This window comes from Cyprinodon tularosa, unplaced genomic scaffold (genome assembly GCF_016077235.1).
Source record: "Cyprinodon tularosa strain WSP-4 unplaced genomic scaffold, ASM1607723v1 ctg312, whole genome shotgun sequence".
Taxonomy (NCBI): domain Eukaryota; kingdom Metazoa; phylum Chordata; class Actinopteri; order Cyprinodontiformes; family Cyprinodontidae; genus Cyprinodon; species Cyprinodon tularosa.
The window spans coordinates 245,164-257,937 of NW_024039022.1; positions in this window are offsets into that span (position 1 = coordinate 245,164).

Consider the following 12,774-nt stretch of genomic DNA (forward strand, 5'->3'; position numbering starts at 1 on the left):
GAAAATTACAAGTTTCTTTTTAGAGAGGAGGCAGCAATAGGGGTCTAATAAAATAAAAAATATTTAAGCAATATCCACAAATCTTATACATGCCATTCACCTTACAACTTTGTCTTTTAGTTGAGTTTTATTCCCTCCTACCTCACGGATAAACAAAGCACACATGCATGACACACATCACATAGGCTGCAGATGAAAGATATAATGCAGTTGTACTAACCCTGGAACAAAAGCTCAGGCAGGGCCACACACATGCCTCATATCCGTAGGCTTCTCCGCTTCCAGAAATCTCAGCAATTACAAAAGACAGCTTTGAATTATGGACCAATCCAGGAACTGTGTATTTTAGCAATTTATTGCCCATCAACATGAGTAAGGTGGATCGGTTTTACAGCTTGAAAAAACTCAAGTTACTACATGTGCAGGTGGGAAAAAAGTTAGAAGCATCTAATATGCAGATAAGCAGTTAAAAGGGCTCATCTAGTTCCAGCTAACGCAGCGTCCAGCAACTAAGGTTATTTGTGTTTGTCTTTCCAAGCCTGCTGGTTTGACTTAATTCCTCGTTATGAGAGCGGGCTCTGAGTTCAACAGAGCCAGTGGGCAGAAGTAAACTCCCAGCATGCACAGGAAAACAGTTTTAAACAAACAGAGCTCATGCAAACATAAACTATCCAGCTTTATTTAGTGGTTTATGGCCAAAAACTCATAAAATGCTGTTTTCCCCCCTCTTATTTTAGAGGGTAATTCTAACATCATGTGGTGCAACCAGCCACATCTTTATCATGTTCAGCTTTATTAATTTGGCCTCTGCTTTCATGGCCATTTCGTGGTGAGCTTCGGAGAGAGCAGAGCTATTGTTAACAGTGTAAACAGCTGTAAACCCCACACAGAAAGCATTTCACATACTGCACAGAGAAAAAAAAGCAAGCAGTTAAAACAGAAAGAACATGACGCTCATTTAAAAAAAAAGCACAAGAGACCTGCAAAAAGCCCACACCCTGTTATTGCAATATTTGTTGTCCGTATTTCATGAGGTAGAAAAAAGAAGAAAAAGAGGAAAAAATATGTGATTTTCTGATAAACAGAAATCTGAACAATGTGGCATGCATTTGCATTTCAGCCTCCTTACTCCAACACCTGTAAATATAATCTATTCTAAAGAGTAGCCTTCAGAGGTCACCTGATTGGTCAGTAATTTTGTCCTAAATCCGACTGTTTTGTGAAAGCCTCAGAGGTTTGTAATAAAACAGTGGCTTAAGATCCTAAAACCTACCCTTGTGGCAGTACTGGGAGAATGGATGGATGGATGGATGGATGGATGGATGGATGGATGGATGGATGGATGGATAGACAGACAGACAGACAGACAGACAGACAGACAGACAGATACTCCTCACAGCAGCATTGAAATGCATACAAATTTGAGATGGCAAATTTGACAAATTTCAGACATATAACATATAGATTCAAAAGGTTTGGGGTATTAAAGGAATAGTACACCCAAAACATGATTAGCCTTCCTTTTCTACTCACCCCCATGCTGAACAACACTCTGGAGTACTTTTTTGATATCTCAAATGCATCTGGAGATCTGGGAGGCTTCTTGCTGTCTGCTGACATTCAAATAATGGAGGTCTATGGTGACCGAGACAGAAAGGTCCATAAAAGTCCACAAAAAACGTGTCAATATTCCTCCATACTGCTCGTCCAATGTATTCCAAGTGTCCTGAGTGGGTAGCATCCAGAATTTACTCGAAACGAAGTCATTTAGAATGTTTTTAGAGCATAAACAGTAGTGTATAGGATTTCCTAAAAGCGCGCCGGCCCGTTCACGACGCTACGGAAGCCGGCAGACCAAACCAGATGAAAGTGCGCATTAAATTAAATAAATATATTATAATAAATTGGGTAGCATTGGGTAGCATCCATAATAAATTATGGATGCTACCCACTCAGGACACTTGGAATACATTGGACGAGCAGTATGGAGGAATATTGACACGATTTTTGTGGACTTTTATGGACATTTCTGTCTCGGGCACCATAGACCTCCATTATTTGAATGTCAGCAGACAGCAAGAAGCCTCCCAGATCTCCAGATGCATTTGAGATATCAAAAAAGTACTCCAGAGTGTTGTTCAGCATGGGGGTGAGTAGAAAAGGAAGGCTAATCATGTTTTGGGTGTACTATTCCTTTAATGGTGTGAAGAAAATGACACACTCTAAGACTTAGAAAAATCTATGTTTTGCACTTGGTGAAAACAGCTTTTTCATAAAGTAATACTCTTGAAGGTTTGCCATTTTGCTTTGCAAGTTCAGCCTTGGTCTGGTAAGATTGTGATGAAGAATATATGGACAATGTTATCTTTTCCGTTTAATGTCACTGTTATAAAAAAAAAAAAAAAAAGAATAACTCTCTATCCTGCACCTAATAGTCTGTCCAGAAATCTGTAAAACTCCTAAAACTGTTTATTTCAAATTATACTAAAGATTTGTTTAGTGTGGCCTTTGACTATGCCATCTAAACATTGTTAGTTAAGTTTCTTTATTTGTATTGCTTTTAGGCCACTGCAATGTACTTTTACTTTTCTTTTTCTTCACATTAAATTTTTCAGTAATTCTACTTTAAATCTTCGAACTACTGAAATGTGCCACGTAAATAAACTTGCAAAGAAAAATGTCAAATGAACATGTTTTATTGCGTCCCATCTCATTTATAGCTGATGGATTTTAAATGATGTATATATACCGTAGTAGTTTGGTCTCAGAGCTAGTTTTTTAGTTTGCCATTAGAAGAACCTTAGTCTGGACTTTAGGAGTTCCAGGGACTATATTGTTCAACACTTGGTCATAAATGGGCTGAGCTAGAGCGCCGCCACCAATAATATTTAAACTCAGATGAAGAATGTGTAATCCTTAGATTTATTACAGCAGAAATATAACATCGCTCCAAGAGCTTTCAGGTAAAACAGGACAGGGATTAAAAAAAAAAAATTATATGTATGCAAATAATAGCACACATAGTTCCTTGTGGTTGGATGCATTTTTGCATGACATGCCTGCAGGTTTTACATATGTAGCCAACAGTTGCTTCTTTGTTACAGCTTAAATAAATAAACATATATTTAGTCCTTATACAACAGTATTGTTATCTCACCTACTTTTGTTGATTTATAATGTAGAATATTTACATATATTGAGACAAAAATGTAACTGTGGAAGTATTTAACAGCAGTTATAAATCTTAAAGAACAAGGTCACAAATAAAAGTGTAGGGATGAACTGTGGAGATGTTAAGAGGATAAAATTTAATCATAAGCTGTTCTGTGTGTCCTCTGAAGATAGATACAATATGGCTAACAAACCAACACATGACTATTAGCTGAATAGAACAGACTAGGGAAAGGATATGAGAGAAGTACTGTAGAGGCCATCGGCGACTCTGGAGGAGCTGCAGAGATCCTAAGCTCATGTGGGGAAATACGACAACGAGACAGCTGTTTGTAGCATACCATTCTCTGCTAATCAAGACTTCATTGACGAATGGTAAGAAGAAAAAAAATGTTAAAAGGAAAGCCAGATGAAGCCCTATTTGCAGTTTGCCAGAAACCATGTAGGGGAAAAAGCCTGAAATGTAACAATGAGGTCCACACTGTACCCACCATGAAACAATGTAGTAGCAGGGTCATGCTAACCTGGCAGTAGCCATTTTCCAATCCCGTTGGAAGAAACATCTTTCACATCTTCAAATGCACAAATTGCTTCTCTTTGCTCCTTTTTTAAACGAGAAATTTAGAAATTGTAGATGTATTTCTTGTGAGACTGAAAACTCAGATCTGGCAACAATCCAGCTTGCAGGGTAAGGTTAGGGTCATGCTGGGGGATTGCTTTTTGGACAAATAACTAGAGTTCATGAGGGTGGAGGGAATTAAATACTTTGGGATCCTGGAGGAAAACCAGTTAGATGCTGCTAAACAGACTGAGGCAGAGGTTCATCCTCCCAGCAAAACAAAGACTTTATGTATACAGCCTGTTCTAATAATATCTGGTCTAACCAGAGTCCAAACCTAAACAATCATTGCAAGACTTGTAAGTTATAATCACAGAAACTCTTCATCCAATATCGCTGAGCTTTAGATAAGTAACAAAAATACAAGCAACTCGGAAGATAAAAGTAATGTGGATGTGCCAATATGGTGGAGAGAAATCACCAAGACACCTGCAGCTGTAAAATAGTTTCTGCAAGATGTTTTTGTATCCCAGTCATTCATATAACTGCATACAGGGCCCAATTAAACCCAATTAAATTAGTGAGATGCCAATTTTCTGATTTTTATTTGTACATCTTCTTTCTAGTAAGGTTTAATAATCAGCGTAATGGTGAAAATTTACATTTTAACTTGTTATCAACAGCACAATAGATCATAAAAAACACATACTACAAAAACTAATATTTATATGCTTTTTTCTTAAATATTTAGCTTAATGTCTCCTTTTTTTTATTTAAGTAGAAACTTGAGCAGAATAAGATAAATTTTATATAACTTATGAAGTTCCATCTTCATTCCTCTATAGTGGTGTTCTATGTGATTTTTTTATTGGACCAGTTATTGTTATGTTTTTGTGATCTAGCAAACGTCTCTTGTTCTGTAACCATTACTGAGATTAAAATTCAGTTTATCATTTTTTTGAACAATTGGCTCATTATAAACACAGATTTTTTTGATATTCTAAAGGAAAAAATGCATGCATTGTTAGGATTATGATTATTCATGATGTGTGAGTCTGCAAAACCCTAATAATGTTGGGAGCTGGAGAAGTTCATCCTTTCTCCAGCAGAGTCCGCCGTGGATCCTCTGAGGGAGCCTCCTGCACAGCTGCAGCTCGTCTAGATCATCAGAGGATCCACTACTTAAGCTGTCTTCAGACCTTGCCTCAACGCCGCAGTGTTGTTCCAGTTGGTCAGCGCTTAAGCCTAGATCCTCAGAGTAAATCTATGACTTTTGAATCCAGTTTGGATTCTAACCCCTGTGTCTGTTTTCCAGGAAACCTGTGCCTCCTCTGTGAAAGCTCTGGAAGAGCTAACCTGCCGAGCCGACCCTCTGAGCCAAACCTGAAGATTCACAGAGAACCTCCAAGCAGCTCTGGACTTGAGCTGGGTAACCCAAAGCCAAGGTCTTCTCTAAGTAGACGTGAGACGCTGAAGCAGCTACGGACTCTGCTGATGAACTCATCTCCAGAACCAACAGTGACTCTCCCAAAGCTAACCTCAAGAACCCTCAAGGTACAATCAGTAGACTTCTGGAAATCAAACCGCTGTTGGCAACGCTAACTGAACTGTCTCTCATGCAGACTCTGGTGAACCAGAATCCAGGCCCCGAACCTGAACCAGAATATTCAGTGTGTTTGTGCAAAATAAAACTGTTAAACTTTCATCCTTGTGTCCGTCAGTGGTGTTCTGCATTCTTGGGTCGCTTTCAGTGAACCCATCATGACAAATAATACCTGCCTGTTCATGTCAGTATTAATGTTTTCCAAAGTAGTTCAGCTAATTAGGACAGTTCCAAAGTCATTTTCAGTATATATGTGTCAAAGATTTGGGAATAGAATAAGAGCGGTGTTCTTGATCTAAAAACATAGTGTAATATTTTATAAGGCTGGAGCCATGTATATCTCCTCATTTACAGACATGTATGATGTGGCATACTGGAGTTGAATAAAATGCTTATTTAACTGTGATTTGGGACCACAGCCTGGTTGGTAAGCAGTTGCCTTCTGTAACCCAAAGCAACTTCTCTAGTCTGAGTAAGATTACAATTTAGCTTTCCTTTACAGCCTGAAAGAACAGTTTTTAATTGGTGTTATGTTAAATGAAAGGATTGCGATTCCAGTCTCCTGTTTCTCTGGATAAAAGCAATTTCCTTAAAGCCACCTCCTGAAATAGACACAAACACTTGTAGGAGGAGGTGGTTTACAGTGTAGTACAGCAACCTGCCGAGGCTCCCCCAGGATCAGAGAAAGAGTTTGTGGATGAACATGGGGTCTGTCTGTCATATACTGTAGACATGATGACAAACAAAGACGAAGCAACACTCCTGATATTTTCTGATGGAATCACTGAGAGGGAGAGAAACTATACATTTCGTTGCTAGAGAGAGATTATATTTGATTCTCTTTACTTTACGCTCAACACATCTGCTAGGCAGATGTCTATCTGCCCACCACCGTCTGTTATGTTCTCTCCTTGTTCCTTTTGTGTTCCTCTGGGCAGGCCTGGTGTTAATCGTTCTCTCCTCCACCTGGCCGAGACCACCCACGCTCAGAGCAGCAGAGAGCGGCCCACCATCCGAGAGTCAATTGTTTGAGGGTGTGTGCTGCACAACTGTGGGCAAACAAAATAAGACCTTCACTTTAAAAACACAGAAGCAATTACAAAATGGGGATAACTGGAAATAAACCCCCACATGATAAATCTTAGCATGCATTTTCACTCATATTATCCATTTTGTTTCTCTTTGTTTCACAGAAATATATCCATACTATGTATATTTGAAGGTTAACTAAGCGGAGGTGTTCAACAAGGGGTCCATGGCCCCTAGGGGGTCGCTGGAGGTACTGAATCGGGGTCGCGAAAGTTTTGATTGTATATATATATATATATATATATATATATATATATATATTTTTTTTTTTTTTCCCCTGCAATTTTTTTCCACTAATTGAAATGTCTTTAAATACACATTAACATGAATTCAACACACTGTAGTAAACAGATAAATGGAGGCAGAAGATGTCTTTCAGTCATCAATGCACACATTCAGCGAAACACAGGAGCTCTTTCAAGCTGGGCACCGTTTCATTCACAACACCTGTCCCATCAACCAGGAATCAGAGTCAGAAATACTTTAATAATCCCAGGAAGAAATTACTTTCGTTACATTACTCCATCTGTTATAGAGTGACTATAGGAGCAGTTTGATATAACACTATTTCATACAGTATATATAATTAGGGGGTCCCTGATCCATTTCACCATTAGTTTGGGGGTCCTTGGCCTGGAAAACGTTGAAGACCCCTGGTTTAAAGGATTAAAGGTAAAGTGTCAGTCATGAGATCTAAACTTTCTAAGTGAAAAAAAGGATTTAGAAAAATCAAAATATTGTCAAAAATTATCAAAATATCTTAAAGAACATATAAAAAAAACCTTCAGCTCTGAAAAATACTAGTAGTCTTAATGACGCACTTTACCTTATCTCTGGCACCACCTGGTGGTGACAGATGGAACACAATACAGACAGCCTGATCTTCAGACATTTCTGTTCCACCCTCATCCTTATGGTGATTGAAATAGTTACCATTCAGTTAATTGACCACACGAGGGCAACAATGCAAAAGAGATGCACTTGGTTTATTTCTGACTTCAAAAAGGGAAAAATGGTTGCATAGGCACAGAGACTTTAAATGAAAGGAGAACAAACTAATAAAACTACAGGAAAATATCACGTTTTAGGGAAAGGTGAATAAATAATTATAAGAGTAGCTTAGGTTAGTGATCTGTTGGATTTACCATGTAAGAAAACACTAATGTAGGCTAAATCTGTTTCATTGTGTTTGACTAAAAAAATAAGGGTAAAATTCACACATTGTAATCTGCACCATCCATGCAAGGCTGCATCGTATATACCTCTAGTTATCAATAGGAACGAGGCAAGGACAGAGGACAGGCTGACAACCTATTCAACAGAAGAGCCAACTAACCCCACATGCACGTTTTGGACCTGAAAGCAGCACAGATTGGTATTTAAACCGAGGGCTTTCGTGCAGTGAAGCTACCCTTCTTGTAACTGGTCTATTTCCTCCAACTTTGACATTACATAATGCTATAATACATACTTTTTTATAATCTACTACATAATGTAAATCCTGTGATAATTGTAATGGACTGCTTAAGTGGTGAACATGGTGTGTTTTTTTTTTTTTGTATGGTTTAATTATCTGATTTAAATACGTAATACTTTATTGAAATTGGGGGCAGATAATATAAGTTTAACTCTTTCTGCTCCTTTTCTTTCATTTATGATTTCAGTTGTCACCTGCACAGGTTTTGTTATGTTGTTTTTTTTTAATGAAAGAAATAAATAAAAATAATAAACAACAAAATAAATTCAAAAAAGGAATTAAAACTCTGATTTGTTTTCCCGCTTGAAAAAAATATTATTGTACCTTGTTTAGAGCAGGTAAGGCAATTTGCCAACATAATAAAATTACTTGCATTTAAAATAAGCAAATCTTTTAACTTATTTCAAATGTATAATATCTAATGATCTTATTTCTAGGCCAATAACACTCATTCCATTGGCAAATCACATTAGTTTTTATCTGTTTTTGCATTGACCCTGTATGTAGTCAATGCAAAATACAGAAGATAAAAGCATATGGGCCTACAGATTGAGTCGCTCTGTTCCCCCTTTAGTAAATAACTAAGTTCAGAGTGAAAACAACTCCACACAGGAAGCAGTTTATTATGAATTAGCAGTATAAAGTGGTGGGCATGTGGAAAAGTGATGCAGTGTTTCCTATTATTGCAGGATGGAGGTTGACAACAGGGCAAAGCCCTTCTGGCAACGGTGTGAACACACCAGTGGAATTTGGACCACTGTAGTGCTGATGATGAGAAATATGAGAGAGGAAGACACAATATGCTGTTGTTCCTTTTGTCAGGATCCAAACATACAAAATCTGTGTGATGATCACAAGCCAAGGCGATCTTCTCTCACGTGCGCCGAAATACCAGAGAGCATGTTTGGTGCTCCTGCATGGAGATTCAAACACTCAGAGAGAGGCTATTGTCAGAGGTTGTGCCGTCTGAAAATATTTACAACTGTGCAGCCAAAAAGTGGAAGTGGATGTGAGGTTGTTTTAAAAGCCACTGTGCTCTCGTTAAGTTTGGCACGTAATGACGCCTCAGAGTCAAAGGTCAGCCAATGATTCAGAGCTTCACTCCCCCTGTGTCCTGCTCATCTCCGCAACCTCTCTGCACTGAGATGATATCATGTTCTGAACTATGCAGAGTGACACAACAAATCGACACAAACAACACAGCAAAATGATCATCAGAGATAAGCTTGGGTTCCAGATATTTTAGGATTGATTAAAACTAACTGTATATAGAATTATTTCATACTTAAAGCTCAAAACCTGACCATTTAGTCACACCTCTGACAAGATGTAGTTCTTATTGAATCATGTTCTATGAATATAACAAAAAAACATTCCAATAATGCTTATTTCGCAGGTTATTATAGGTAAACCTTTCAAAATAATGGCAGGAACCAGCAGGAATTAAACCTATTTTCCATCAGCCCGATATTTCTCTGATTAAAGCATTTTTTACTGATCTAATGTAACATTCTGATCATGAATATGATTTAGTAAACATTTGGGGTTTACTAAACAGAGGTTTGATTTCCAGAGGATCACTGATTGTACCTTGAGGGTTCTTGAGGTTAGCTTTGGGAGAGTCACTGTTGAGTCTGGAGAGGAGTTCATCAGCAGAGTCCGTTTGCTGCTTCAGCGTCTCACGTCTATAATGAACAGACCTTGGTTTAGGGTTTTCCAGCTCTAGTCCAGAGCTGCTTGGAGGTTCTCTGAGATTCTTCAGGTTTGGCTCTGAGGGTCGGCTCGGCAGGTTAGCTCTTCCAGAGCTTTCACAGAGGAGACACAGGTTTCCTGGAAGACAGAGACAATAATTAGAATCTAGGCTGGATTCAAAGTCAAAGAGTTTCACTGAGGATCTAGGTTTAAGCGCTGACCAACTGGAACAGCACTGCGGCGTTGAGGCAAGGTCTGAAGACAGCTTAAGTAGTGGATCCTCTGATGGTTATCGTCTCTCGGTGGTTACCTGACAGAAATAGCTCGAGGGGCTGAGTTTGATGGGTAACTTGATGTAGTCTCTTCCCGTCAATAGCGGATACACTGAGAGGCTGAGTCAGAGGAATGGTTTCTATTTGGAGTTGTTGGACGAGGTTAGAATCGATTAGGTTCCGTTCACAGCCTGAGTCGATGAATGCAGAAAAAGAAAGGCTTTGGTTAGCACAGAACAACGTAGCGGGAAGTAACAGTCGAGGAGATTTCTTAGTGTTAATTTGGCCCGCCAGACTCCTCAGATCCTCTGGCGGGCCCAGGCTTTTGATTTAGCCGGGCAGGAAGCGATGAAGTGTCCACTCTCACCACAGTAGATACATAGTTTGCTTAGAAAATGCCTTTGTCTCTCCTCTGGGGTGAGCCTAGTGTGTCCCACCTGCATGGGCTCAACATCCCTTTCGCCAGAATGAGAAGCTTGAATAGGCAACGGTAGAGACTGGGACTTAGGCCTCTGAATGGGCATCTGCTCTGTAGAGGAAGAACAAACAGTCACGTTATGTGAGGCAGAAGAAAGGGTCCCCTGCTTCTTTGAACTGTTTCTGGCACGAATTCTATTGTCCAATCTAATGGAGAGACGAATTAGATCTTTGAGGGTAGCTGGTTCGTCGAGGGTTGCGAGCTCATCTTTTATGTGCTCATTTAATGCCATGAAAAAGGCTCCCTTTAGAGCGCTTTGATTCCACCCGGAAGCTGCCGCTTTAACCCGGAAGTTGATGGAAAATTCAGCCACCGAAGAGTTTCCCTGTTTAAGGTTGAAAAGAGCTCTAGAATCAATAGTTTGGTCAGTTTCCTGGTTGAAGACCTGGGTAAATTCTGAGATGAAATCAGAGTAGTAGCAGTTTAAGCTATCGTCGGCGGCAAATCTTGCCTGAGCCCATTCCAAGGCTCTTCCTGTTAACTGAGAGAGAATGAAAGTTATCTTCTTGTAATCCGTGGAAAAGCTGCCAGGGGAGTTCTGAAAAATTAATCGACATTGAAATAAAAATCCTTTGCAATCTTTCATGTTACCAGAAAATCTTTCTGGAAGACTAGGACGGAACTCTGATGACGTCACTGCTGGTGACCTTGGAGGCGGAACTGGACCCGGAAATGGTTGTGGTGGAGCATTAGCGCTGTTCAGATAATTAGCACAGCTCTGTAGCATGTGGTTATGAGTGTCAACTAGACGGTATAACTCACGGAGCGTTTGGGTTTGTCCCTGAATTTGGGCATCCTGCTCCTCCAGTCGACGGGTGAGGTGATCTGCTGGGCCTTGAGTTTGGCCGCAGTGTTCTGTCATGATGGGTTCACTAAAAGCGACCCAAGAATGCAGAACACCACTAACGGACACAGGGATGAAAGTTTTACAAGTTTATTATGCACAAGCACACAGAATGTGCAGGTTCTGGTTCGGGGCCTGGATACTGGTTCACCGGAGTCTGCGTGAGAGACAGTTCAGTTAGCGTTGCCAACAGAGGTTTGATTTCCAGAGGATCACTGATTGTACCGTGAGGGTTCTTGAGGTTAGCTTTGGGAGAGTCACTGTTGGTTCTGGAGATGAGTTCATCAGCAGAGTCCGTAGCTGCTTCAGCGTCTCACGTCTATAATGAACAGACCTTGGTTTGGGTTTTCCAGCTCTAGTCCAGAGCTGCTTGGAGGTTCTCTGAGATATTTCAGGTTTGGCTCTGAGGGTCGGCTCGGCAGGTTAGCTCTTCCAGAGCTTTCACAGAGGAGACACAGGTTTCCTGGAAGACAGAGACAATAATTAGAATCTAGGCTGGATTCAAAGTCAAAGAGTTTCACTGAGGATCTAGGCTTAAGCGCTGACCAACTGGAACAACACTGCGGCGTTGAGGCAAGGTCTGAAGACAGCTTAAGTAGTGGATCCTCTGATGGTCTTGATGAGCTGCAGCTGTGCAGGAGGCTCCCTCAGAGGATCCACGGCGGACTCTGCTGGAGAAAGGTGGAATTTCTCCAGCTCCCAACACTGTCCAGATGCATTTTTAATAACTGCTTTAATAAAAACACAATAACTCTTTCATTTTTTTATTTCACAGTAATTGAACATTGATTTAAGAATATAATGTGAAAGAAAATGTTAGATATATAAAGAATGGATGGTTTGGTAAATAATGGCCAAAGACACATTGATATCTCTTTGTTTGTTTTTTAGCTAAAACAACAAAATATCTCTTGGTAAATTATAAATACTTCATTTCTAAATGGTAAAATAATGAATTCTTCTTTTTTTTTGTCTTAAAAAAAGGCTACATTTCTATTACCTTCATATATTTATTTGATGTGTTAATTCATTCTTTTGGAGAAAAAAAATATTACATTAATAATGTGCTGTGCTCCTTTTTCTGTCTCTCAGAAGGAATTGATTCTGACCATTATTTGCTCACCTCCAGCTGAATGAATCTATTCCAAGAGGAGAGACAATAAGGAAGCCCTTTCTGTCACCTCCCCATGTGTCTGGTGTTTTCTTTGTTTCTCCCTCTGCTCTAATGTCTAATGTTTTAATGGAAGAAAAGTGTTGGAGGGAGTTCTGTGCTTTCACATCTGTGCTTTTGAGAGATATGTCCTGTTTGGAAAAGATCTCACCAAACCCAAATCTAGCCAGTTGCCCCACTCCTGGATTTGGCCTCCTCTCTCTAAACCCCACCCCCCCCCCCCCCACCCCCCCCCCCCCCCCCCCCCACCACCACCACCACCACCACCACCCACCGCTCTCTGCCAAATCAGGAAGTGTGCACAGGAAACAGCTGTCCCTCACATCCGCCTGTTAGCCCCAAGCCAGGTGCATCCTGGGAACGGAGCGATGTGTGAGCTCGGACAAGCAGTCGACACTGTACGAGGTGCCGTTACTGT